This window comes from Trachypithecus francoisi, unplaced genomic scaffold (assembly GCF_009764315.1).
Source record: "Trachypithecus francoisi isolate TF-2019V2 unplaced genomic scaffold, Tfra_2.0 Lachesis_group10, whole genome shotgun sequence".
NCBI lineage: Eukaryota > Metazoa > Chordata > Mammalia > Primates > Cercopithecidae > Trachypithecus > Trachypithecus francoisi.
In genome coordinates, this window is record NW_022681455.1 from 120,588,197 (window position 1) to 120,613,553 (window position 25,357).

General features: G+C 38.7%; 1 long non-coding RNA gene across 1 annotated transcript in view; it reads left to right on the forward strand.

Moving 5' to 3' along the window:
* The window catches only part of LOC117088093, a 180,446-nt gene extending 156,597 nt beyond the window's left edge, over positions 1–23,849 (forward strand). Inside the window, exon 3 of the long non-coding RNA XR_004438996.1 lies at positions 23,767–23,849. This is a non-coding gene — a long non-coding RNA (uncharacterized LOC117088093). The remainder of the gene's footprint in view (positions 1–23,766) is intronic.
* Positions 23,850–25,357: the final 1,508 nt, after the last annotated feature.

Consider the following 25,357-nt stretch of genomic DNA (forward strand, 5'->3'; position numbering starts at 1 on the left):
ATCCTCTCCTGAGCTACTTAAGAACAACCTCTAGGAGGGACAATGCTGATGAAGCCAATAATATGAATTCAGTGTTTTGGGGGAATGTGCAATTAGGTCACTTACAGCACACTGGCCCTTCTCCACATGCCACAGAGATACAGCATTTGATACCAGCATGAAGATCAGTTCCTTCCTCTCTCAAAGCTAGCTTTATTGATTCCTTCATTCTAATGGGGGCAGGGGAAGAAGGAGAAATGAGGAAATGTTAGCAAAGACAGAGGTTAGGTCCACTTGATTTTGCCTCCACCCACAGAAGCAGTAGCTGCAGGAATATTGGGAAAGAGTCCAGGGTTAACTTGAGCCCTGGCTTGCCATCCCACTCTTTTCCAATCAATTCCCAGAAGGTAGCCATTTTTAATTCTCCATTTATCTTCCTTGACTAGGGTCATGTCTGTTTTCAGGGCAAAGATTAGAGAAGTGGCAGATAAGTGGCTGATATCTCTGATAAATGAATATGAGCTTCAAGCTCGGTGTAATTAAAAATGTATAAACTCACAGTTTATTCCCCCTTAAAAGTTTACATTCATCTCTTGAAATGCTTCTTGAACCACCATTCAACTTGTTTTTTAGTCATCTTTGCTGATAAGAAAAGGGAAGGAAATTGAAGACTCAACCGAAGACACTCCCATCTGTGCAAAATCAAACCCATATCACCAAGGGAGGCGTGTGAACCTTTATCTTGGCATCTGCCGGGCCACTGGGAGAAGGATGTCACTGATCAACTTCATATTTACCTTTGCGTTACTAAGCTGTGAGCCAGGGTCCTTCTAACTCAAACGGATATCACAAGCCTCATCCAGAAAGTGGGCAAAACCTGCAAAACAAACCCAGGCCAACTTCAAATTGCTGAGTCAACAGTGCGTGAGTCAGGCTGCCATCAGCAACATAGAACCAGCATTTGCTCAGTTCCAGAGGAAGTTTATTTCAGCTCAGGAGCTTCAGTCCATTTGCCTTACAAATGCTACCATTATGTGCTATTTAAGGTTTGAATGATGCCACAGGAGGAGACACTCCCTTTGTACCTGCCTCTTCCACACAAACTGAAGAACTCTCGGAATTCCAGCAGAGGGAATCAATTTCAGTAGATAGGGTAAAGTGAGGAAAGGAAAGAAAACTAACCAGGCCCCAGGCAGTATCTTGGTTACTCCAAGTGCATTGTTTTACTCAATCCTGACAGCAGTTCTGTGAACAAGATTATTCTCCCATTTTACAGATGTGGAAACTGAGGCTTCTACAAGTGACTTGCCCCAGGTCTTGCTCAGAAGGGGAGGAGGCCTGCTTCTGCCTCTGCTCGGCCTCCAACCCCCTTTCTCTTCTGTCAGTCACCCAGGTGGGAGTGGGCTGCAGATGCTGTGGGTTTTGTTCCTGAGTAGTCTGTGAACAACTCTCCAAGCAAGCCTGAACTCTTAAGGGAAATCCTTCTCCCTGAATAGTTCTCTTTTGTTTTGCTTTTTTTTTTTTTTTTTGAGACAACGTCTCACTCTGTCACCAGGCTGGAGTGCAGTGGTGCAATCTCGGCTCACTGCAGCCTCCCAGCTTCAAGCGATTCTCCTGCCTCAGCCTCCCGAGTAGCTAGGACTACAGGCGCGCACTACCATGCCCAGCTAATTTTTGTAGTTTTAGTAGAGATGGGGTTTCACCATGTTGACCAGGATAGTCTCGATATCTTGACCTTGTGATCGCCCGCCTCAGCCTCCCAAAGTGCTGGGATTACAGGCTTTAGCCACCGCGCCTGGCCAATAGTTTCTAAAGGAGATGACCATGTTAGACAATGGGTCTGGTCCCAAAAGAAAATTCTGTGCCTTCCCTTTCCAAGAAGTCATATTAGAAAGAGTGAAAAAAGGAGCTCCTTCCTGGTGGTAAAAATGTGAACGGCACCGAAGTGGTTACCAACCATTTTGTTCAACCAGACTATTTACAAGTAGTAACAGGGTATCTGTTTCCTGTCATCTCCATCATATATCTTAAGGCAGAGAGATTGGAAGCCCATTACAGTCTGATATCTAATCAATACACACCGTATTCCTACAGCAGGAAGTAAGAGAATAGGCCCTTGGGAACCAGAGTTCAAATTACTCTACTGTCGATTCCAGATAGCAGCTAATGATAGGCTAAGCTTGGGGTGGAGGGTGGGATGGGGACAGGGTGGGATGAAGGGGAAGAAGAGACCATACTTTAATGGGATAGTTAATTTGAAGATCAAATATGCATTCACTTTTGCCTCATTTGAAAGCTATATATTGTCTCTTAGTAGGCAACGCTTCTGACTTCAAATGCTTTTCTCTCTGCAATGCCAAAATATGTTTTAGACATACATATGTATCACACATTATGTTTGGGTATTAAATTATATATCCGGATGTACTTCCATATAATGCATAAGGAAGCCTAAAGGAACATAAATATGCATTTGGTTATTCAACGAGTATTTACTGAATGCCCATGTATATATGTGACCACCTGGACATGGTCATTGGCATAGTGACCAGTGACATAGCGGCCAGTGACCACATCAGGCTTTGAGCAAGTCTCGACCTCATGGAACTTATGTGTTAGTGGGGAAGATGTTATTGTGTGATCAATGTGTAACTGAGGTAGTAGGACCAAAGAGGCAGGCAAGAGAGTTGCCTTTTAGTGAAAATGGAAGTACTGAAATCTCCACATTCTTAGTTTATTTCCTGCCTCTCCCATCTACCAGCTTTGGGACATGACCTCTCTGAGTTTCAAATCCTCCACTTGTAAAATGGGAACAATAATACTCACTTCTTGGGTTATTGTAAGGATAAAATAAAGTAAAAAAGAAAAAAGGTGAATTTTTTCATGTAGCCTACAGTCATTCATCAAAAAATGCCTGTTGCCTTCTGTTTTCATGCAGATACTGGGTATCCCTGTTGAGCATCTATGCAACAGGCTAGAATGCGGTGGCACGATCTCAGCTCACTGTAACCTCCGCCTCGCAGGTTCAGAGGATTTTCCTGCCTTAGCCTCCTGAGTAGCTGGGATTACAGGCACGTGCCACCACATCGCATAATTTTTGTATTTTTAGTAGAGATGGGGTTTCATCATGTTGGCCAGGCTGGTCTTGAACTCCTGACCGCAAATGATCCGCCTGCCTCAGCCTTCCAAAGTGCTGAGATTACAGGCATGAGCCACCGCACCCGGCCTGTGCCAGCCTTTGTCAAGTCCTGATAGGAATTCACTTGTGAAGTCCTCATGGCTCATTCATGTGCCCAGCTTCTCTGCAGGCTTTGTGAGACTGGGGCTGGGGCTCCCCACCCCACATTTCAGGTTTGCAGCTGGCTCCATGTTAGGCTCTGCTGATAGGTGGGGCTAGTGGCAGACTGCAGGACAATGGAGGGAGAAGGTGGGGCTAGTGGCAGACTGCAGGACAATGGAGGGAGAAGGTGGGGCTAGTGGCAGACTGCAGGACAATGGAGGGAGAAGGGATTTCGGCCTTCTCTTGGCTTCTGTTCCTCACAGCCTCACTTCACCTTGGCAGTGACACTTCCTCCTTGCAGCAGGTGTTGACTCCAGGCTCCAGCCCGGACCGCTTTGCACCTCTGTGGAGGCGCCAACACCAACAGGCAAGACCCTTTTCTCAGACTTCTGGGTCTGAGCTCCAAGGGACCCTGCCATGAGCCACAAGTCGGGAGGCAACTCAGAGGTCTGAGCCTCAGCCCTACCAGGCCTCTCCACGGAGCTTCTGCATTCTTGTATACCTAACATCACCCGAGACCTGTCAGCAGCTGCATCCTACAGCTATTACTGACGTATGGCCTCTGTGTTTCCTTTTTTTTTTTTTTTTTTGCTTTTTAAATCTTCCAGTAATTGTACAATCAGGTTCTTTTATTGAATTATTTAGCTAAAACACCTAATGTGTATTTGTATTTTCCTAACTAGATCCTTGCTGAAACAAAGGGTGAGGGTCAAAGGCTGTCACAACTCATCCAAGGAACTTCATCCTTTCTCTTACTCAGTCCTATAGCAGCCTGCTTCTTCCCGTAGGACTCAACAACAGCGCTCTCTCTTTCTTATTCTCTCTCTCTCTCTCTCTCACACACACACACACACACACACACAGACCAACAACATGCCTGTTTCATGCCTCAGTCTTCCATTCAGAGGCTCTCAAACTCAGGCCCATGTAAAGGCCAGACGAGAAACCTCATCCATCCAGGTCCCTTTGTAGCGCTTTCAACAAACCCAAACTCCGCTTTGCAGCCACGGACAAGACAAACTTTATATGCTAAAATTGCTACCCTGGGGTCAGGAAACTTTCTTAGTAAAGTAAGCCTTAAAGAAATCCAACTAATTCTAGATCGCTTAAGACTTTTGGTTTTACCTCTGCTGGTCAGAAATGCCTTATTACATCAATACATGGAAGAAAAAGCTGTATTACACAAAGCAGAGACTGGTACATACCATCTATTAAAAGCTGAAACTTCAGCTAGCCCTATTGAAACCTCAAGGTAGTGGGTGTGGCATTGCTTTAGTTTTGTTTTTGTTTTTGTTTTAATTTAGCAGAGGTAGGATTTGAGCCCAGGGCTGTCGTCTGCTATCAATGGTCATTGCATCCCCCATCATGACATTCAGGACCACTCGCTAATCATCTGACCTTCCCAGGCCATTTGCAATGTCCTTAGCTGTCTCTTTTTTCTCCTGTGTTTTGCATTTTTCCTAGAATGCTTCATTCTTCTGCTGTGCTTATCCACATTCACTTCTTCATTCAGAACCGAAGGTCTACTTTCAGCTGGGATCATGCATGCTTTTGATTTGAAGGTCAATCGTACACTGTCCTGTTTTAATCTGAAGCCAGTCCGGGTGTAACTTAAGTGTTCTCCCACTGTCTTGGAACTCAGTTTCATTAAGGAAAGGGTCTATGCCTGGCATTCTTTTATTGTTCTTAAAGAGCTGCACACAACAATTCTATATGCTGAGTGTTTCTTTGATCTATTTAATATAAAATATTATTTTAGAAGTTAGAATAAATAAAATGTGAAAAAAAAAAAGCATCTCCAGATGAAAAAACTTTTCATTTATTCCGAGAGCTCCAAATCCCACTGTTTCTTTGTTTTGGATACTAGTAAGCTCACAGATAAGTTTCATCTTCAATCTCCAAAGCTTCCCTTAGTCTAGATTCTCCGCTAAAATTACACGGCTTCCTTTCCATTCACCTCCCACTGTTCTCCTCTCAACCCATATATTTCCCAACCATTTCACTTTCTGTATCTTGAACTTTTACCTTCATTTTAATCATTTCATTATTTTATTGTATCTGTGGTTTTCTAAAAAAAAAAAAATGTATTTTTTAATAAATGTATTTTCCAAATATATTTTGGAATAAAACATGAAAATTCATTTTTTATGAATGTATTTTCCAAATACATTTCAGAAATAAATGAAGTAGGAGGGGAAGCTGTACATGCAAAGTTTGGGTACGTGAAAAGATGGGCTGTATATTCATTAATTTGTGCAAACATAATTCTTTTATAGGTAAGAGCGTTCTGCTTGGAATTACTTCCTCCATGTAAATTATTCAATAGCCTTAATGATTGTAAGTAAAGTTTATTTTTCCAATATAAAAACAATTTTTACGTTTCCATTAAAACATATTAGAAAAACACCAAAAAAGAAAGAAAGAAACATAGGCTGCATAGTTTTAGCATCTAAAAACAACCACAAGGAGGACCTGCAGTAACTTTTCATACGAAGCTTTCACACAGCTGGCACAATGACAGTAAGTTACGCATGCACATATACCCTGCCTTTACTACTAAATACATATTCCAGATTTTTGGAAAACATACACAATTTGTGATTTAAAATATTAGTTGTCAGAACAACACTGAAATTGATAATAACTAGAGATTTCCATTTCTGACTTACATGAAATGACAGGGACCAGCTATATCCTCTTACCTTAAATAATTAGAAAAAACTATTTACAATTTATTTATTTATTTAATTATTTAAAAATTTATATATATAAAGTTTTTCTAATCACTTTGTAATTTTTTTATATCTATACATTTCTATAATTTTTCACATATATATTCAATAGTTTTTAGACGCTTATTAACCGAAGGCCTTGTAGGGCTGTGATTCCTGAAAGAAGGTGAGAAAGTAATGTGAACGCTGTAATTTTAACAGATTACTGCCTGGGTTCATTTACCAGGACTGAGTACAGGATGAAGAGCCTACACAGACTCAGCTCAGTCTTGCTGAGTTGCAGAGAAACAGAGGTCAGAATTCAGAAAAGCCAAGGCAGTTAGAATTTGTGGGACAGAGTAAGAAGGCAAGGGAGGTAGATGGATAAAGAGCTCAAGAAATCCACAGGGGGTGCCCTTGAATCTTTGGCTGAGTATTAATTTATACATGAGTGAGAGGATGGGACCCAGGAGAGAAGTAGGCAGAAAAATTCCTGGAGCTCGTGCAGAACTGAAAATTGTTCGTCTTTCTACCAGCAGTGGGAAGAGATCTTGTTAAAACACAAGGCATTAAGTAGAATCGTCAGAAGGGACTTGCCTTAGTAGTAGAGCGAATTTAGCCCCAGACTAAATACTAACCTGCATAACAGAGTTTAAAAGTAAGCCTTAAAATTATCCAGCTAATTCTAAATAACTGAGAGCCATAACAATGGATTACAATTAACAATGTATTACAATGTTCTACGCTTAATTAATCTACTACAAAATGTCCACACATACAAAGAAACAGGAAAATATGACCTGTAACCAGGAGGAAATCAATCAATTGAGGCAGACTTAGAAATAATTGCTATTATGAACTGTTATTATAAAACAATTACTATTAAAATATTCCATATGTTCAAGAAGGTAAAGGAAAATAAGTATGATGAAAAGAAAAATTGAATATTATATAAAAAACAGAACTTCCAGAAATGAAAATTACAATATCTTAAATGAAAAAAAATTACATAAGATTAACAGAATAGACACTAAAGAAGAAAAACTTAATGAACTTGCAGATATAGCGATAGAAAGTAAACAAATCAGAAAACAGATGGAAAAAATGAACAGTGGATAAGTAACTTCTGTAATAAAATATAAAGTAATCTAATATACAGATAACTGAATTCCAGGAAAAAGATGAATAAAACAGAAAAAAATAAAACAGTATTTGAAAATTCTACAAATTTGATGAAAATCATAAACCTACACATACAATAAGTTCAATAAACTTCAAGCAAAATAAGCCCAAAGAAAATCAAACCAAGGTACATCAGTATCAAATGGCTGAAATCTAGAAATAGAAATAGAAACTTAAAAGTATCCAAAGAAATATGACACATTATGTACAGAAGAAAAAGATAAAACTTACATTAGTCGCTTTGTCAGAAATTATTAAAAAAAGAAGATAAAAATTTGGATTTTCACAAATTAATGGAGAGTATAAGAACTTTTAATGTAACAAGTGTTTTCTCATTTTAAAAATAGTTGACTTTTCAAAGCAAAATAACAACTTCATTGTGGGATTTACTAGATTTATACAAATAAAGTATATTACAAAAATAGCACAATAGGTGACCAGGAAAAGTAAATTTTATAGTTGTAAGGGTCTTATACTATACATAAAGCAGTATAATATTTGAAGGTAGGCTGTAGTATTTTATATGTAGTATGCATATACAGTATTACACAGTATATATATGCATATATAGTATTTTATATACAGTATACACACTATATATAGTATTTTATGTATAGTCTGACACCCTACCCTTAAATATTGTGCCACTCCATATCTATATATGTGTGTAGTACTATACTTCATATATATATAAAGTATGTATAGGCTGTAATACCATATATACATATAGTACAACAATTTCTTGAAAGGGAGATAAAGAGGTAGAATATGCCATAATAGAGATAAAATAGAATGTTAAAATAATCATTTCAACAGGAGGCAGAAAAAATAATGAAGAAAGAAAAGAAGGAATAAATATAAAACAAATAGCAAGATGTCAGAGTAAAACTCAACCATATCAGTAATCACATTAGATGTAAATAACCTGTACACTCCAATTAAACATCAAAGATTGTCACTGGTATAAAAAAGCAAAACCCAATGTATTAGTCAAAGTTCTGCAGAGAAACAGAGCCAACAGGATGTATACACACACACGTGTGTGTATATATATACGTGTGTGTGTAAATATACATATATGTATATGTGTGTATATATACATACGTATGTATATGTGTATATATGTATATGTGTGTATATATGTATATGTGTGTATACATATGTCTATGTGTATATATGTATATGTGTGTATACGTATGTCTATGTGTATATACATATGTATATGTGTGTATATACATATGTATGTGTATGTGTGTATATATACGTATATACATATATGTATGTATATATGTGTATGTGTGTATATACGTATAAATGTATATATACATATTTGTGTGTATATACAGATATGTGTGTGTGTGTGTGTGTGTGTGTGTATAGAGAGAGAGAGAGATTTGCTTTAAGGAATTGGCTCATGTAATTATGGAAGCTGGTAATTCCAAAATCTGCAGAGCAGATGGCAGGCTGGAGACACAAGAAGAAATGATGCTGCAATATTGAATATAAAAGCAGTGTGAGGCAGTTACTTCTTCATTGGGGTACCTCAGTCTTTTCCCTTAAAGCCTTCAAAAGATTGAGTGAGGCTTATCCACGATATAGAGGGTAATTTGCTTACTCAAAGTTTACTGATTTAAACATTAATCACATCTCAAAATACCTACACAGCAACATCTACCATGGCATCTGACCAAACAACTGGTACCATAGTATAGCTAATCTGACATATAAAATTAACCATGACACCTGATTATATGTTTCTAATACTCTAAACATAAAACACATAGGGAAAAGCAAAAGGATGGTATAAGATGTATTGAGCAAATGGTAATTAAAAGAACGCTGGAGAGACTATATAAATTTCAGAAAAATTAGACATCAGAACAGAGAATATGACTAGGAATAATAAAGTGGATTTTATAAGGTGAAGGGGGTCAATTCGTCAAGAGGACATAGCAACTCTAAATGTTTATGAACCTAAAGGAGAGTTTCAAATTTTATAAAGCAAAATATGATATAACTAAAATGAGGAATTGACAAGTCCACAATTATATTTGTAGACTTCGAGACTCCTGTCTCAGTAAATGATAGGATGAGTTGACAGAAAATCAGTAAGAATGGAGAACACAGTCAACCAACTCGACTTCCTTGACATTTGTAGATCGTTCTATCCATCAACAGCATTATACACATTCTTTTTCAGTGCATATGAAATATTTGCCAAGATAAATGATATTCTGGGCCATAAAACAAGATTTAATAAATTTAAGTCAATTTTAACCATATGAAATGCCTTCTTTGGCTACAATAAAATTAATTAATGATAATAGCGTAACATATGGAAAATCCTTACGTTTGAAAATTAAACTGCAGTTTATTAAATAATTTATGAATCAAAGATGTAATAATAAGACAATGTAGATAATATTTTGAAATGAATTAAAATAAAAACATAATGTATCAAAATCTGTGAGATGCAGCTCAAGCAGTACTTAGAGGGAAAATTATATCATTAATTGCTCACATTAGAAAAATAAAAGGTCTCAAATAAGTGACCTTACTTTCCTCCTTAATAACTTAGAAAAGCAAATTTTAAATAAGGACAGGAAGCAAGGAAATTATAAAGATAAGAGCAATCATCAATAAAGTAGAAAAACAAACAAAAAAAAGAAAATTAATGAAACAAGAGCAGGTTTTTGAAAAAAATCTATACAATTGGTGAATCTTTAGCCAGACTGAACACGCACACACACACTCCACATGCTTGCCTATGTGTGTGCACATAAAAGAGAGAGCAAAGGGAAGGGGAGGCAGAAAGAGGAAGAGAAGACCCAAATTATTAATATAAAGTGCTAAAATAACAGATATTTCAAACATTAAAAGGGTAAGAGAATATTATGAACTTCACTTAAATAAATTTGATAACAGAGATAAAATGGACACATCTGTTGAAAGAAACAACCAGTTTCTTCAAGAATTAGATAACCAAGATAGTCCCATGTCTAGTAAAGATATTTAATTTGTAATTTAAAACACCACTAATAATGACGTTTAAAAGAAAAATAGTTAATACCCTGAACTTTTTCAAAGTTAAAATTTTTCTGTTAACAAAAACTACGAAGACTGGGAGAATATATTTGTAAAACAGATACCTGATAAAGGAATCATAACCAGAACATGAAAAATAAATATTCCAACTCAACAATTTAAAAAAAAAAAACCTCTTATAAAACGGGGACACTTCTCCCAAAGAAGAGAGATACAAATGAGAAATATGTATGTGAAATACTCACATCATTAGTTATTCGAAAAATACAAATTAAAATCACAAAAAGATACAACTATACAATTCACTAACATAGCAAAAATGTTACAAGTCCTGTGCTACCAATATTGGTATAAGAATGTGGAACTATTGGAACATACCTTTTTTAATGGCAAAATCACAATTACTTTTGCATCAATGTAATGCATTTAGTGCATAACCCAGGAATCCCATTCCTAGATATTTATCAGAGTTGAACGAAAATTTATGTTTATGCAAAGACTAGTACTGCTTATAGAGTAGTAAATCAAGTAGATATCATAGACGCTTTATTCAATATGGCCCATAACTAGAAACAACCCACACAATTGTCTACTGGTGAACAGGTGGTGATAGATCCACACAATGGAATATTATTCAGCAATAAGAGGGAACACATTATTGATAAATGCAATAGCATAATTGAATCTCCAAAGTGTTATATTAGGTGAAGGTAGTCAGACTCAAACACAACATATATTGGGAGTCTGAGGCAGATGGATTACAAGGTCAGCAGTTCGAGACCAGCCTGGCCAGCATGGTGAAACCCCCTCTCTACTAAAAATACAAAAATTAGCCAGGCATGGTGGTACATGCCTGTAGTCCCAGCTACTCGGGAGGCTGAGGCAGGTGAATCGCTTGAATCTGGGAGGTGGAGGTTGCATTGAGCCGAGATTACACCACTGCACTCCAGGAGACAGAGAGAAGTTCTGTCTCAGAAAAACACACACACACACACACACACACAAAAACAGACAGTAGGATATGTTTATATGAAATTCGAGATTATGAAATTCTAAATACAATAAAATTAATGTCATGGAAAGTAAATCAGTGTTTTTCCAGGGGTGAGATGGGAGGAGGGAATAAACCACAAAAAGCATGAGGGAGAAAAAGAGGATACAGGGTAGTAGAAATGCCTTATTATGGAGATGGTTACATGGGGGAGTGGAAATGCCTTATTATGGAGATGGGTACACGACTGGATAAATTTATGAAAACTCATCAATTACACTCTCAGAATTTATGAATTCTATTAAAATATATGTATCCTATTATCACATACATGTATTTTACCTCAGTAATATTATTCTAAACATACAACTTCTGTGTCAAAGACAAGTTGTATGTTTAGAATAATAATCTTTATATATTTATACATTTTATATATTTCTTCTTCATATAAAGAAAAAAATAAATCCCACTACTCAATAACATTCAGTAATTACAGAAATGGACAATGTACATATAGTGCTTCTCTCTCATGCCCAGTTACAATTTTTTTAGCAAGAATAACATGTTGGCATACATAAAGTACATTTGTACATATACTAACTCACATGCACATAAAGTAACTTTAATTGTTTAATAGTTCATCAAGTTGATGGGCCAAATTTTATTTAACCATTGTTTAGTTATTGGAAATTTAAATTGTTTATGCTTTTTCTGTATCATAAACGATGCTGTGATAAATGCTTTTGCACATAAAGGGTATTTTCTCTCAGATTTTAGAGCTGCAATTATAGAGACCAATTATGGTCTCTGTGGGGGCTTTGAATAAAATAAACTCTTTCTGTTCTAGGAAAATATGGTTCAAGATATGTGGTTGCCTGGAGCCACTGAATTAATCAGTAAATGACTGTGGACAAAATAGAGGTTTCATTCTCAGCTCTGGGCTCCTATAACTGATATAAAAATGATGAGAGCTAACATCAAGGAAGTACTTCTATTTATTAGGAATGTTAATATAAAGACGTGATTAGAAGGCACAGAGAAGTTAAGTGAGTTGTGCCAGGTGACAGAGCTAGTGAGTGACAGGGCTCAGATCGTGGACCATTCCAGCTTCCACTAAACTGCCTCTTGATGTTAGCTAATAAAATTTTTAAGCAATTCCACTAAAATAATTTCCACATGGAGGCATTTTTAGAGCAAAATGAATCTCTTACCAACTTTTTCCTTCTTGTATTTTCTTTCTCTTATTGGGCACTGGGAAGCTCTTCCATTTTACTCGAAGACTTTGTGGCAATGGGCTAAAAGATAACGAGAGCTTAAATAATCAAAAGAAGAATGTGTTGCAGTCAAAATTCTAAGAAAAAGTGATATAGCACCAGGGCCTAATAAATCCCTCCTGTGCTGGGCTTCAAAAACGTGCCGCAGTGGAGTGCTGACATAAATCCTCTGTGGATTTAGAGCCGACATTTCCCTGCATCGTGACACATCAGGAGGACAAACGGTGTAAATCCTCCTGTTGGAACTGGTGCCTTGTTTGTCTGCACAGCTTACTTCTCTGAGTCCCATCCTATGACACACACAGCTTGTTTCAGACACCTGTTCCCCAGACAGAACTTCAAACTGCCTGCAATGTCTTGAATCAGCAGAGATGATTTCAAGGAACTCACACCTTCATAAGCTTCTCCTGCTACCATCGTCCTCTTTTTCTCCATAATCTCATCCACTCTCATGGTTTTGCATACTTACTTTCTCTCTTTCCAACAAAATATCCACCCCAAGTCCCTCTTGGATGTTCAGACCTATACATCTCTGTCTTCCCCCATCTCCTGTTAGAAGTTTATAAACATCATACATTTTACGTAAGCCAAAGAACGCTCATAATTTTTACATTCTACCTCTAGCCTGGCTCTTTCCTATCTTCCCCCATTTCCTTGAGTGGTATCACTACCACTCATGTTACTCAGGTCAAAAATAAACAAACAAAAATGGTAATTGGATCTGATATTTCCTTTTCCTGACGTCCAGTCAAAGGTGAGCTGCATTGATTAAATCACCAACTTCTATCTCAATCTGACTGCTCGTTTCTATCTCTACTGCCCCTGCCTGGTCTTAGTCACCCTTCCCTCTTGCGTACACTTCTGCAATAGCCATTTGATGGATGTGCCACATCCCTTGTCATGTCTCCTACCAATCCATTCTCTCCTGGTCATTTTGAAAGACAAATCTGACCATGTGACTCCATGGCTGAAACCCATTGATGGATTCCCATTGTCTGGAGGATAAAGTGGAAATCCACAGCACAGCCCACACCTGCATAATTGGTCTGGCTTCGGACTTCCTCTGCATCCTCACCTCACTCTCTTCTACTCAGCCACGCTGACCTCTTTCTCCTCCTTTGAACACACCAAGTTCGCCCCTTCAAGCTAACGCCCTTTCCTTGCCTCTTCACCTAGTCAGTCCATATTTATCCCATAGTTCTCAGTGCAAATGCCACTTCTTCAGAGGAGTGTTCTCTTACCACTAACTTTCCTGCCCTCATGTGGCCCATTGCATGTCCTTGTATTAGGTTGATGCAAAAGTAAGGTTTTTGTAATTATACTTTTAATTGCAAAAACCATAATTACTTTTATACCAACCTAATACACGATTGCATTCATCATGATGGCATTTACATAGTCATTTTCATACCTCTTACCAATCACCTGACTCTATCCGTAGACTGCAAGGTTCATGAAGGCAGGGTCTGCATCTTCCTTGTTTATCACTGAATCTCCAGAGCCCAAATCAGAGCCTGGCAACACAGAATGTTCTTTCCTAAATACATGTGGAACCAATGAAATCAGAAAAGCCTTGCCCTACACAGAGTGTGAAACAGCCCTAAGACTCACGACTGTTTCCACATTGGCTTGAAAGTCAACATGGCCTTGCTTCCTGGAGTTGGTGCCAGGAGAGGTCACCTCCCTAAAAGACGCGCTTTGCCTCCTCCTGACGGCTGTTCCCCGTGGCCAGCAGAGCGTCAACTCTCCCACTCCCTGAGACTTTTCTGGGCAGAAGCATTTAGGCTCAACCCTTGCAGAAAAACTTAGTCGAGAAAGAAAAAATAAAGAGAAGAATGAGAAAGCTGCCTTTATTACAGCTAAACTGTTGGCTTAACTTCCTAAAATACCGTTGAATTTTCTTTCTGCATACAGCTGTGTTTATAGAAGGCAATATCATGTATGTAAATAAATTCAGATGCCGCTCGAGTTATTTTAAAACAATCAGTCTAACACTAATCAGCTTACTCAGAGACATAATCTTACCCTAAAAAAGTGACAAATCAGTACACAGTGTGCAGAGTAAAATACATGGAGGGTAAGTCGAATATAAATGTACGAATGTTGCCAGTGTCAGAATTTGAGGTTGGTCATCCCAGATGCATCAGGAAAGCAGCCTTCAACTTCTGCTTCCCATCTCATCCCAGCATCCCAGAGGTATAATGTGGACAAGAGATGTTATCCATAAATCTGTTCCCAATCTTCTAGGAAGGCCACACCCTTCCCCACTGCCATGCCTATACCGTTTCCTTTCCCTGGAATGTGTGGAACCTCCTGGCCATTCAGAAAGCAGCCTGTGTTTCAAGGCCTATCTCAATTTCTCTTCTTCTGTAAAGCACATTTTTCCATCTCATGTGCTCATTGCATCTGATATCATTATGAAAAATAACTGATGCTAATTCCTAGAAGTTATTCATCGTGTGTGTCAGACACATCTGAATACTCTAAATGTGTATTCATTCAAAAAGGTTTTATTCTATGAACTCCTATTCTTAACACCCCATTTTACAGATTAAAAAACTGAGGCAATGAGTGACTAACAGCCTACCCAAACTCATATAGCTAGTAAATGGCTGAGTCAGGGCTCCAGTGACCCCTTTGCCTATAGCTACTATTAAGCTTGTCAATTGTCAGGCATCAAGTTGTATGTCTCACTAGATTATTTCCAAGCATCTGAAGAGAAATGTGGTTGCTTTAGAGATGTGGACACTGAGACTCAGGGAGCAATGTAATTTGCTATTCTTATTTCTCAAAAAATAAGGGTTGGGGCTGGATCTAAATCCATGTCTATTTTACACCAATGTCTGGTTTCTTTCAAGAAAAAATATGTCCAGGCACTGGTTCAATTTTCCTCTAGTTATTCATACAAATAACTTCATCTTGAGGGCAACTGCCAACACATTATAGTTAAGCAACAAAGTTATTTGTTTTTTAAAGGGTATCATGTATGATACAAAGATAATTGTCTGGTTCCTCTTGAGACGTTTATAGTCTAGCTGAGGACAAATTAATACTCATGAATTAGTAAGAAAACCTTAAGTACTAAGATTTCTGTGCTCGGTAACCCAACACAGACCTCAGAAGAGGGAGAAGTGAGGGCTGCAGGAATCTGGGCAGGTCCCTGGTGAAAGAATCACCCTGGATTGGAATCCCAGTTCTCTTTGTACCAGCTGTGTGAGCTTGGCCAAGTTTCCACACCTCCCTGAGCCTTTGTTTCATGAGTAAACGTCTTGCCTCTTGGTGTTCTGCAGAGGAGTAAATGAGGCAAGTGGCAATGTCTGATATGGTACTGGGTAGGCACAAAATGGATGCCAATCCCGCCTTTCTTTCCCTTTGATTAAACTTTTCACTACTGTCAAGGCTAATGAACAGACCAGGGCATTCATCAACACTCAGGTGTGTGTCCTGTGTGTATCCTTCAGAAAACTCACTGCTCCCCATGTGGTAGACTCCAGGATCATCTCCTAGAAGCTCTATAATCATTTAATTTTTGTAGGACAAGCTTGTCTGCGTGTATGTCTCTCTCTGTCTCTCTCTCTGTGTGTTTGTGTGGGTGTGTTAGTAATTTCATAACATTAGAAATTTTTCAAAACTAACCGGCATACAGTAATCACTACTCAATTCATCCTGGGAATCTTGAGACCATGGACTCAAGAAGAGAAGCACATTTAGCAAACCTATTTTTACTATCCTTATCTATATTATTATGGCTATTTTCATTATTGTTACTATTTATGATATGATTACCATTTTATTTATTTATTTATTTATTTTGGGGTTTTTTGTTTTGTTTTGTTTTGTTTTTTTGAGACAGAATCTCACCCTGTTGACTAGGCTGGGGTGCAGTGGCATGATCAGGGCTCACTGCAGCCTCAATCTCCCAAGCTCAAGTGATTCTCCCACCTCAGCCCCTAGAGTAGCTGGGACCACAGGCGTGCGTCACCATGCCCAGCTGAGTTTCATATTTTTAGTAGAGACGGGGTTTTGCCATCTTGCCCAGGCTGGTCTCCAACTCCTGGGCTCAAGCCATCCATCAGCTTGGCCTCCCTGTGTGCTGGGGCTACAGGCATGAGACACTGAGCCTGGCCTACTATTGCCGTTTCTAAAACTTACTATTTTTATTTCCACTCCTATGAACACTACACCTACTACCATCGTCAATCTACTAAAGCCCCTCTTCCTCCTTCTTCTCTTCTTTCTACTGCAACTGCCACCACTTCCATGATATTAAAAATCCAGCTTATTCTTGTGCTGTAATAACTGCCATCAATACCACCTGATTACAACTCCTCCTCCTCCTCTTACTACCACTAATACTAATACTACAACGACAACTCCCACCGACTCATCTTCCATCTCCTCCTACAGCTACCCCCATCATCTTGGAATAACTTCTCCCCCTACTGCTGGCATTACTATACCTAACACTAGCATAGTATTACAGTTACTATTATTACCACTACTGCAACTACCACTACCACCATCCTATTTTAATCCCTACTGACCCTACTAGTATAACTTCCACCAACACCACCCGACCACAGTTCTTACTCTTGATGCTATTACTGCTAATACTGTAACTACCATCACCACCAGCCTGCAACTTCTCCTCCTTTTCTTCTCATGGTGATGACCACCACTACCCTCCTAGTAATACTGCTACTAGTATCTATTAGGTTTTTCTTTTATGCTTACTAAGAACCAAGCATTGTGCTGGACACTTTGCATGCATTTTTCATTTAGCCATCATAACCATTTTGTGACATATATGTTTCTATCATTTTCATCTGGTGGATGAGTCAATAACGGCTTGCAGAGCTGAAATGACAGTCCCAGAGCCCCACCTGGAACTCACACTAGCGCTCTATGATCTCCAGGCCTGTGCTCTTTCTAAACCTCTATGCTGCTTCCAGCCACCTTGGCTTGGACAATGTATTTCTAACTTTTCTCTTTTTCCAAATTCTTGTGCAGGGAGATGGGAAGTCCACCCAGTGGGGAAGGACAATGACTGGACATAGGGCTGCAGAGTAAACAGGAAGCTCACACAAAGCATCCAGCTGGCTGGGCAGCTTGTCTGCTGACCTTGGCCTCACTCATCCATCCTCCCCACATCCCCTTGAAAGAGCATGTCCACACCTGAGATAATCTATGCAGTGACATTCCCAGGTAGTTGTTTGCTGCCACTTGGATGACCGCAGACTGGATTGAAACTGACACGCAGATCAAAGAGTGGGTAACAAGTTGTCTTATTCACTCAGAATCTTTGTTACCTGGGTCCTCTTTACCCTCCAACCTCACCCCTGCAGCAACTGAACAGGCGTATTCTGTTTGTTGCTGGAAAATTTAAAAAAAAAAAAAAAAAAAGGCCTTGCCTGCCCATTCTTAACTCTATAGCAATTATTCTTCACGTGAATAATATAAAAGGCAAAACCACTGGAGGATGCACACATTCATGCATTCAGTTAAATAATCATTGTTTTCAACGAAGATTTAGAAAGAATATAATTCATGCCAGAGCAGTGATGCTGAACAAAATGAAGCTTTCTTCCTTCCTGAAGCTCGACTTGCTCTCATGGAGAATACAGAGACAAAGGCCAGTCCTCAACCACTGAGACGTCTTACCATGTGGTCCTCCCTTTAAGTCGAGAAAGGTCTCTCATCAGTGACTCGCTTTATGACATCATGACCAAGCACAGGCGAACAATAAAAAAATGGGAGTTGGCATGATTTTCCACCCATCCTTCTTCCCTTCTTTCTTTATTCCCCATGTCCTTTCCTTCCTTTCTCAATCTTAATTGAAGCTGATAACTGTTAGGATATTGACCCTGTGTACCCAAGTCCAGAAACTCCTACTCTGATTCATACGGATGAGATGTTTATCTTTTCATTTAGAGGAGTCACTTAGAATGCAGATTCACTGTGAGGGATTTTTTTGTGTGTGTTTGTGTCATCTTTGGTCTTAAGGCTAAGTTCAAATCCTGACTCTGTAATCTGAGGTCAGTGATTTAACCTGTTTGAGCCATAACCGCTTACTCTGTAGAATGACAAAAATTGTTGCACCTAATTTGTAGGATTGTGAAGAGGGTTAGATAATATAATCTCAGATAATGTGAGAAGCAGGCTCACCTCACTGAAGCCAATGGTGCTTAAGCTTTGAGGCCTTTCTCTTGCATAGGCTCTTTCCAAGACCCTAGAAATATTTAATGTTTGTAGTATTTAAAGCTTGTTAAAATTTATAATCTTCTCATTCTCAATAAATATTTACTTTCGTGCCTAATTTTTATATTATTTTTCCTGAAAAGAGTCCTCAAAGCATGTGATCTTCAGGCCCCATAAAACCTATACAATGTTTAGCTGAAGACCTGGCATATGGACAGCAATTAACTAAACGTTAGATGATAGCAATTCATTTTTCTAGAACTTCTTAAGAATTTTTGTATTAATGAACTAAAATCATGGAGGCAAAAGAAAAGAAAAAATGTCCTGATCATGATCAAGGTTGTTATTATTATTGTTATTAGTGATGTTGTTTGAAAAATACAATCATCACCTCTACAGGAAGTTAATAACTGGTGAGCTTTGCATTCGATATTCTGGTGCCTTGTGGCTAGAGTCACAGGATTTGTTTAGGGTCCCCAAAATAGAGAAAGACAACGAGTGCATTGGTAGTGGGAGAAAGAGGATTTCTAATCATCGATGTCCTGCTCGGTTAGATATTTTTCCATAGATTCATCTATCTGGACGTTTCCATTAATAATAAGTGCCCTTTTGAGGACCGTTACCAAGGGGCCCAGTTGCACCTCCCACCCACGCAGAGTGTATTCAGCTGTGTGTGTGTCTCTCCATTGTTTCTCACAATTGGAGTCTGAGAGACCGTCATCTGTCCCACTCTCCTCTGGACTGTGGTCTCATTTTTCTGCAGAGTTGAACTCTGGAGATAACATTGGTAAAAAATGTGAATACTTCAGGGCACATTAGAACAGTCTTTGTTTAAATTCACTCCCACCCCATTTCTCTGCAAGGAGCCTGGTGAGGGGGAAGGCGTGAACAAAGTGAAATGGCCAAGCTGCATATTTAAAATTCCATCAGTTCGATTTCTTTAATGCAAGATGGTCATTTAAAATCTTGCCCTGTTTGATAAATACCTGCATTTCAAGTAATTGTTAAGATTGTGTCTGTTTTTATTAGAACGTATTCGTCATTATTTGACAGTCGTTTCTAATCACATTTGTCATGTATTGGGTTTCCTTTATGAATACTGATAGCTCTTGGAATAGATGTTTATGAAGCCCCATTCATTCCTTGAGCACACACAGTATGCCTACCACCCAGGATACCATTTTTCTGGTCATTCAAAAATGAGAAAATGAATAGCAAAAATGTGTGGGAGGTTTATCTTTAGACACAGAAACTAGAATTATGGGGAAGTTTTTGGAATTTTGAGAACAGATTTCTGTGCAGTCAATTCCATCAATTGTGCACTTGGGGAGTTTAGATATTCAGATAGTTTGAACACAATGCATTGACAAGTTTAGATTCAGAGTTATCCACTGTATCAGTTCGGCTTGAATTCCTAGAACTGTGAGAAACTTAACTCAGCCAAGTTGTGTCTGAAGTCATTCGGCGAATAGATACCCATCCACTTATTTGACAAATAGTTATTTATGGTATTCATTCACTCTGTGGCTATTTATTCATTCAAGAGATGCTTATGCATACACTAATTTGATGAATAATTATGCTTTTTAATGAATATTTGTTAAATTTCTACTGTATATAAGAGAGAGATATAGAACTTCACAGCAGCTACATTATTGCCACCATGAGCCTACAAATGTGAGGACAGTCCCTGGTCCCCATGTCCCCTCACAGGAAGGCCATGTGCTTCAGCTACATTATCCCATGTGGCCTCACAGCCTCTGTGAGGTGGAAGAATGTTCTGGACCATGATGAGTCTCTCTGTTAACATTTTTTTGTCTTTTAAAGTACATGCATGGAGGGTTGTCTATTTCCAAAGCTTTATACAGGATGTTCAAAATAAAAAAGACAAAGAAGACATCACTTCTATAAAAAGCCTTATACCCCAGAGGCATGCCAGACACTCTGGGACTCAAGCTTGAATTTGGGAGGGAAGTGGGGATTGAGATGAATGAATGAATGAATGAATCAGGCTACATTTTGGAGCCAGACCTCTGTGCCTGATCCAGAAAGTAAGTAAGGCAGAGAAGACTTCTAAGAACAAGCGGAATCTCACCAAGCAGCTCACTCTGACTGCACACATTGGATTCCTCACCAATGCAGGGCTTAATTATCAAAAGAAGTGAGGTGAGCATTTTCCAAATCTTCCCGTGAGTAGCATGGGCTTAGTTTTGACCCATGGTGGCCCTCACCTATCATCACTGTAGATACTGCCTGGTTGGATATCAACCCCTCTGTCTGGTGGAGGAGGATCATGTGCATCCAACACTGGATTGTCTGCTGGGTTGACGCGTGCATTCACAAACATCAATTATAAGACTCAGACCCCTCCAAACACTTTCCGTCGTGCAAAAAGCTTATAATTAGGGAAGTATAATCATGAGCTTGGCACCTCTCAAAGGAGCACCTTTGCAAATTTCACATGCCCAGCAATATCTGTTAACCTGTTTGGACAAGGGATCAAGGTGCAATCTGCTCTAACTTGCTTCCTTTAAGGTGGGCGATGTTAAAACCAGGTAATATATCTAAACGCCCGTGACTTAATTTCTCATGCTCTACAAGCAAGTGAACCACAGGGGAAAGTATGGAGGAGTTGAAGTCAAAGAGTGAAAGCCAGATTTCCAATCTTCATTCTGCTCATGATATAAGCCTGAGCAAGCTCTCCGATGCTCAGTTTCCTCATCTGTAAAGTGGGGAGAAAGTCAAATCTACATGCTGGAGTTATTATTAGGAAGTTAGTACAGTCCTCGTAATGTCTCTGGAATGGCAACTGGAACATAGCAGATACTCTACAGGTGATGTTGATTATTATTTATAAAACACAATATAATTTCTCCAAAAAGGACACACATTCCAAAAGCCACATTAATGCAAAATTACTTGACACCTACTATTATCCAGTCCTTGCTAAACCTCTTTATTTGTTCTAAGGTTTCTTACACTCAAGTGAAAAAAGGACTCAGATGCTTCAGTTGGAAAAGAAACTCTTCATTAAGAAAATTTAGCATTTCAAAAGAACACAAAATCATTTTCCAGTTTGATTTGGAGCCTAACATCAGTTAATTTCTCTTTGTTCTTCCCTTCTGGTTGTGCTCATGTCCCGCTTTGTGTGTGTACATTTGTCCAATGCAATCTAAGAAACAATCACCTTAATTGATCTGGCGTTAACCTCTAACAGCTTAAGACATAGGCTTTTTATCTATCGCTCAATCCTTGCTGCAGATGTAATTCCCTATAGTGCTTACATCTTTGTCACCCTCACCAAGGGGGTCCTTCTCCGGAAAGCATTTCAGTAAATAAATACTGCTGCAAACAAAACAGACCACTCAACCAAGAGGCCCCAGTGTTGCAGAAAAGCCTGGTTGTGGTCTCATGCTTTACCTGGTGATGTACATAATGATAAATCTCGTACAGGTGTCACCGTTTTCAAGACCCCGGCAAGGATTGATGGCTTACAGTAGGCTGATCCATCATCCGAGGCAGCTGGCACCCTATCGGAATTTCAGGAATCTGTTCCCAATCACATTCACTGTTGGGTGACTCAGTAACGACCCTATTTGCGGTGCGTTACTGAAAATCAATGTGCCGCATTCAAGGTCAATGTACTGTTGGAAAACTCTTTAAGCACTGATGGATGGATTGTGCTCATTCAGAATAAATGTGAGAAGAAAGTGACAGCTGAGCATCCCACAGCCGCGCCAACTTTCAAAGACAGATTTCCTACTTTACTGGGCAGTGGGATTCCCAGAGGGATGACATCACACATACCCTCTTGTTCTCTGTTTGGGGGAATGTGTCTGCATATGATCGTGTATCTTTCCACACACAATTAAAACATCAACGTGCAGAATCTCTGTGGAGACGTTTACCAGCCCAGTGCTTTAACAATCATTGCAAATCCGTTTGGAATCTAAGTATTTGATAGGAACAAAATCAAGGCCGAGCATTAAGTAGACTATTTAAAATGTGTGTCTTTGGAGAAATAATTTGGTAAATAGCCAAAGATAAGACAGTCGTTTAATTCCGTTTATTCCACAAACACTACATCTCCAAAATGTACCATGCATTGAACCCAAGGTCAATGATGCAAAGATTAAATATTTGGAAACTAACCTTTACTCCAGAAGTTTAAAGTTAAAGACAAGAGATAGATACACGACCAAATTATTAAGGGCAGTGAGATACCTGTGCACAGACATATAGACGAAGTTAAGTGTATAATGATATATATAAAGTGAGAGCATGAGAGAGAGTTGTCTGTTCTCCCTGGAGGCATTTACCCACTGGAATGGTTGTGATTAACACCTAGAAAAGTGGAAAAAAAGTAAGCTGAGGTTTGCTTATTGAGTTCTGGTTTTCAGTATATTTAAATATTTTTTAAAAAGAGATCGTCAAAGTGGTGAAGTAACCTTTTAAGTAAGAGACGTTGGGATATAAAATAGTTGAGATTTTATCACTGTAACACTTTCCGCCTGGTGACCTGTTTATCAACCAAGCAGAGATAATCCTTGACCAAACTTCTCCATGTTCTCAGTGTTTTCCAGTGGAAAGTCAGAAACATTTCCGGGGGAAAATTATAAAATGTGTATTTTATCTCCTTGGATAGAGAATAAATTTTACTAAAGTTTTTCTCTTCTCCTTCTTTCTCCTTCTCCTTCTCCTCTTCCTCCTCCTCCTCCTTCTCCTTCTTTTCTTCTTCTTCTTCTTCTTCTTCTTCTTCTTCTTCTTCTTCTTCTTCTTCTTCTTCTTCTTTCTTCTTCTTCTTCTTCTTCTTCTTCTTTCTGTCTCTCTCTCTCTCTCTCCCTCTCTCTCTCTCTCACCCCCCTCTCTAATTATTAGCTTCCAAAAGGAAAATACGATGTATTGCCTATGGAATACATAAAAGAAAAATGTGGTAGCTGATAAACAGTACAAGTGATTTGAGGACTATTTGGAAATGGTTAATTTAAACAAAATGATGATCCCAAAGACATCAAGAGTGGATGCAATGGTAGACATTTCCTGGTTCTCAATAATCAGGTTGGATCAACTTAATAATATGTTTGTATGTTTTTCTTCTCTTTATAGGCAATGACTGAGTCACCTGTAACGTCTAGCGCCTCGAATGATACCTAGCATGTAATCACTGCTGAATAAAGAGCTGTGGATGAATGAATAAGCGAGTAAATGGGTGCATGAATTAGAAGCATGGATAAGCCACAAGGGAGGCAACTGTATTTTTCTGTTGTGTGGAAACTGCCTTTAGCATTCATTCGCTTAGAAGTCTTTGCGTGTGTGTGTGTGCGCGCGCACGCGCAAGTGCGTGTGTGCATGTGCTCTAAGTTTCCTTTATCCAATCTTCCCACCTGCATCAATAATTCTGCCTGGTGACACCATTTCTCTGTAAAGCTTTAGCTGTCTCATCTCCTGCTTGCGGTGATCATATGAGTTGATAGTTTCACTCTTTCTACAAATTGGGGTTCCCCAGCTTCCTTTTTATTTGACAATCTAGTTATGCCTGTATTCCAAGTCATATTTATGCCAGCATCCACTCATACATTCATTATTCAAGCATTTATTAGCACACATGATATGTTAGGAACTATGCCAGGCGCTTGGAAGATGAAGTCTAAGAACTGTTCCCTTTCCTGAAGTTGCTCAGCCCGTAGCGGTTGGAGGGTAGGTAATAATACATGTAAAGGGATAACTTTAAATAATTCATAATTGGAAATACAATAGATAAACTGAACAACACATGAAGTGTATTATGGGGTGGAGAGAGCAATCTGAGATAACTTTTTACTAAACATAACATCACAGCTGAGCCTGGGTATCCCATGAGAAGGGACATTTATGGTAGAGAAGAGTAATGGAGTATGTCAGATAAGGAAACCACATTTATAGAATCAAGAAGATGGAAAAGAGGAAGACATGGTTGAGAAATGAGGCTATTTCTGTTGGGCAAAGATTGGCACGCAGGGGAAGAAAATAAGGTGAAAGGAGTAGATCATCACTCAACCATAAAGAGTCATATCTTCATTCACAAGACTTCAGGATTAAACTGGCCGATGATATGGAGCTATTGGCCATTTTACCTTTTTACTTTACTGTATAAGATGCATACAGACAAATGCACAGCAAATGAGTACATTCATGTTACAACTCTTAGGTCAAGAGCAGAACACAGTCAGCACCTACAGCCCCCAACACATACCCATTTGCAGTTAGTACCTCAGCCAGGGTCACCACCATCTTATTTCGAATAGCACAGGTTAACTTTCTCAGTTTAGTACTTCATGTAAGTGGAATAATATAGTGAGCACTTTGACTCAATATTATGTAGGTTAGATTCATAATATTGCTCTATATAGCTGTAAGTCATTTCTTTTTATTGCTGTTCAGTATTTGATTACATAAATATACCACAATTTTAAAATCTATTCTACTTTCAATCTGTATTTTAGGTCATTCCCATTTTGGAATTATGATAAGTAGTGCTGCTAGGAACATGCTATTAAGTGTCTTTTGGTGAACATATGTACACATTTTGGTAGGGTATATGTCCAAGAGTAGAGCTTCACTAAATTATAACAAATTTGCTTTCTAAGTATGGTTGTTCTAATATATTTTTCAGTCATGAAATAGACTTCTGCTTGTTCTACATACTCACTCATCCATA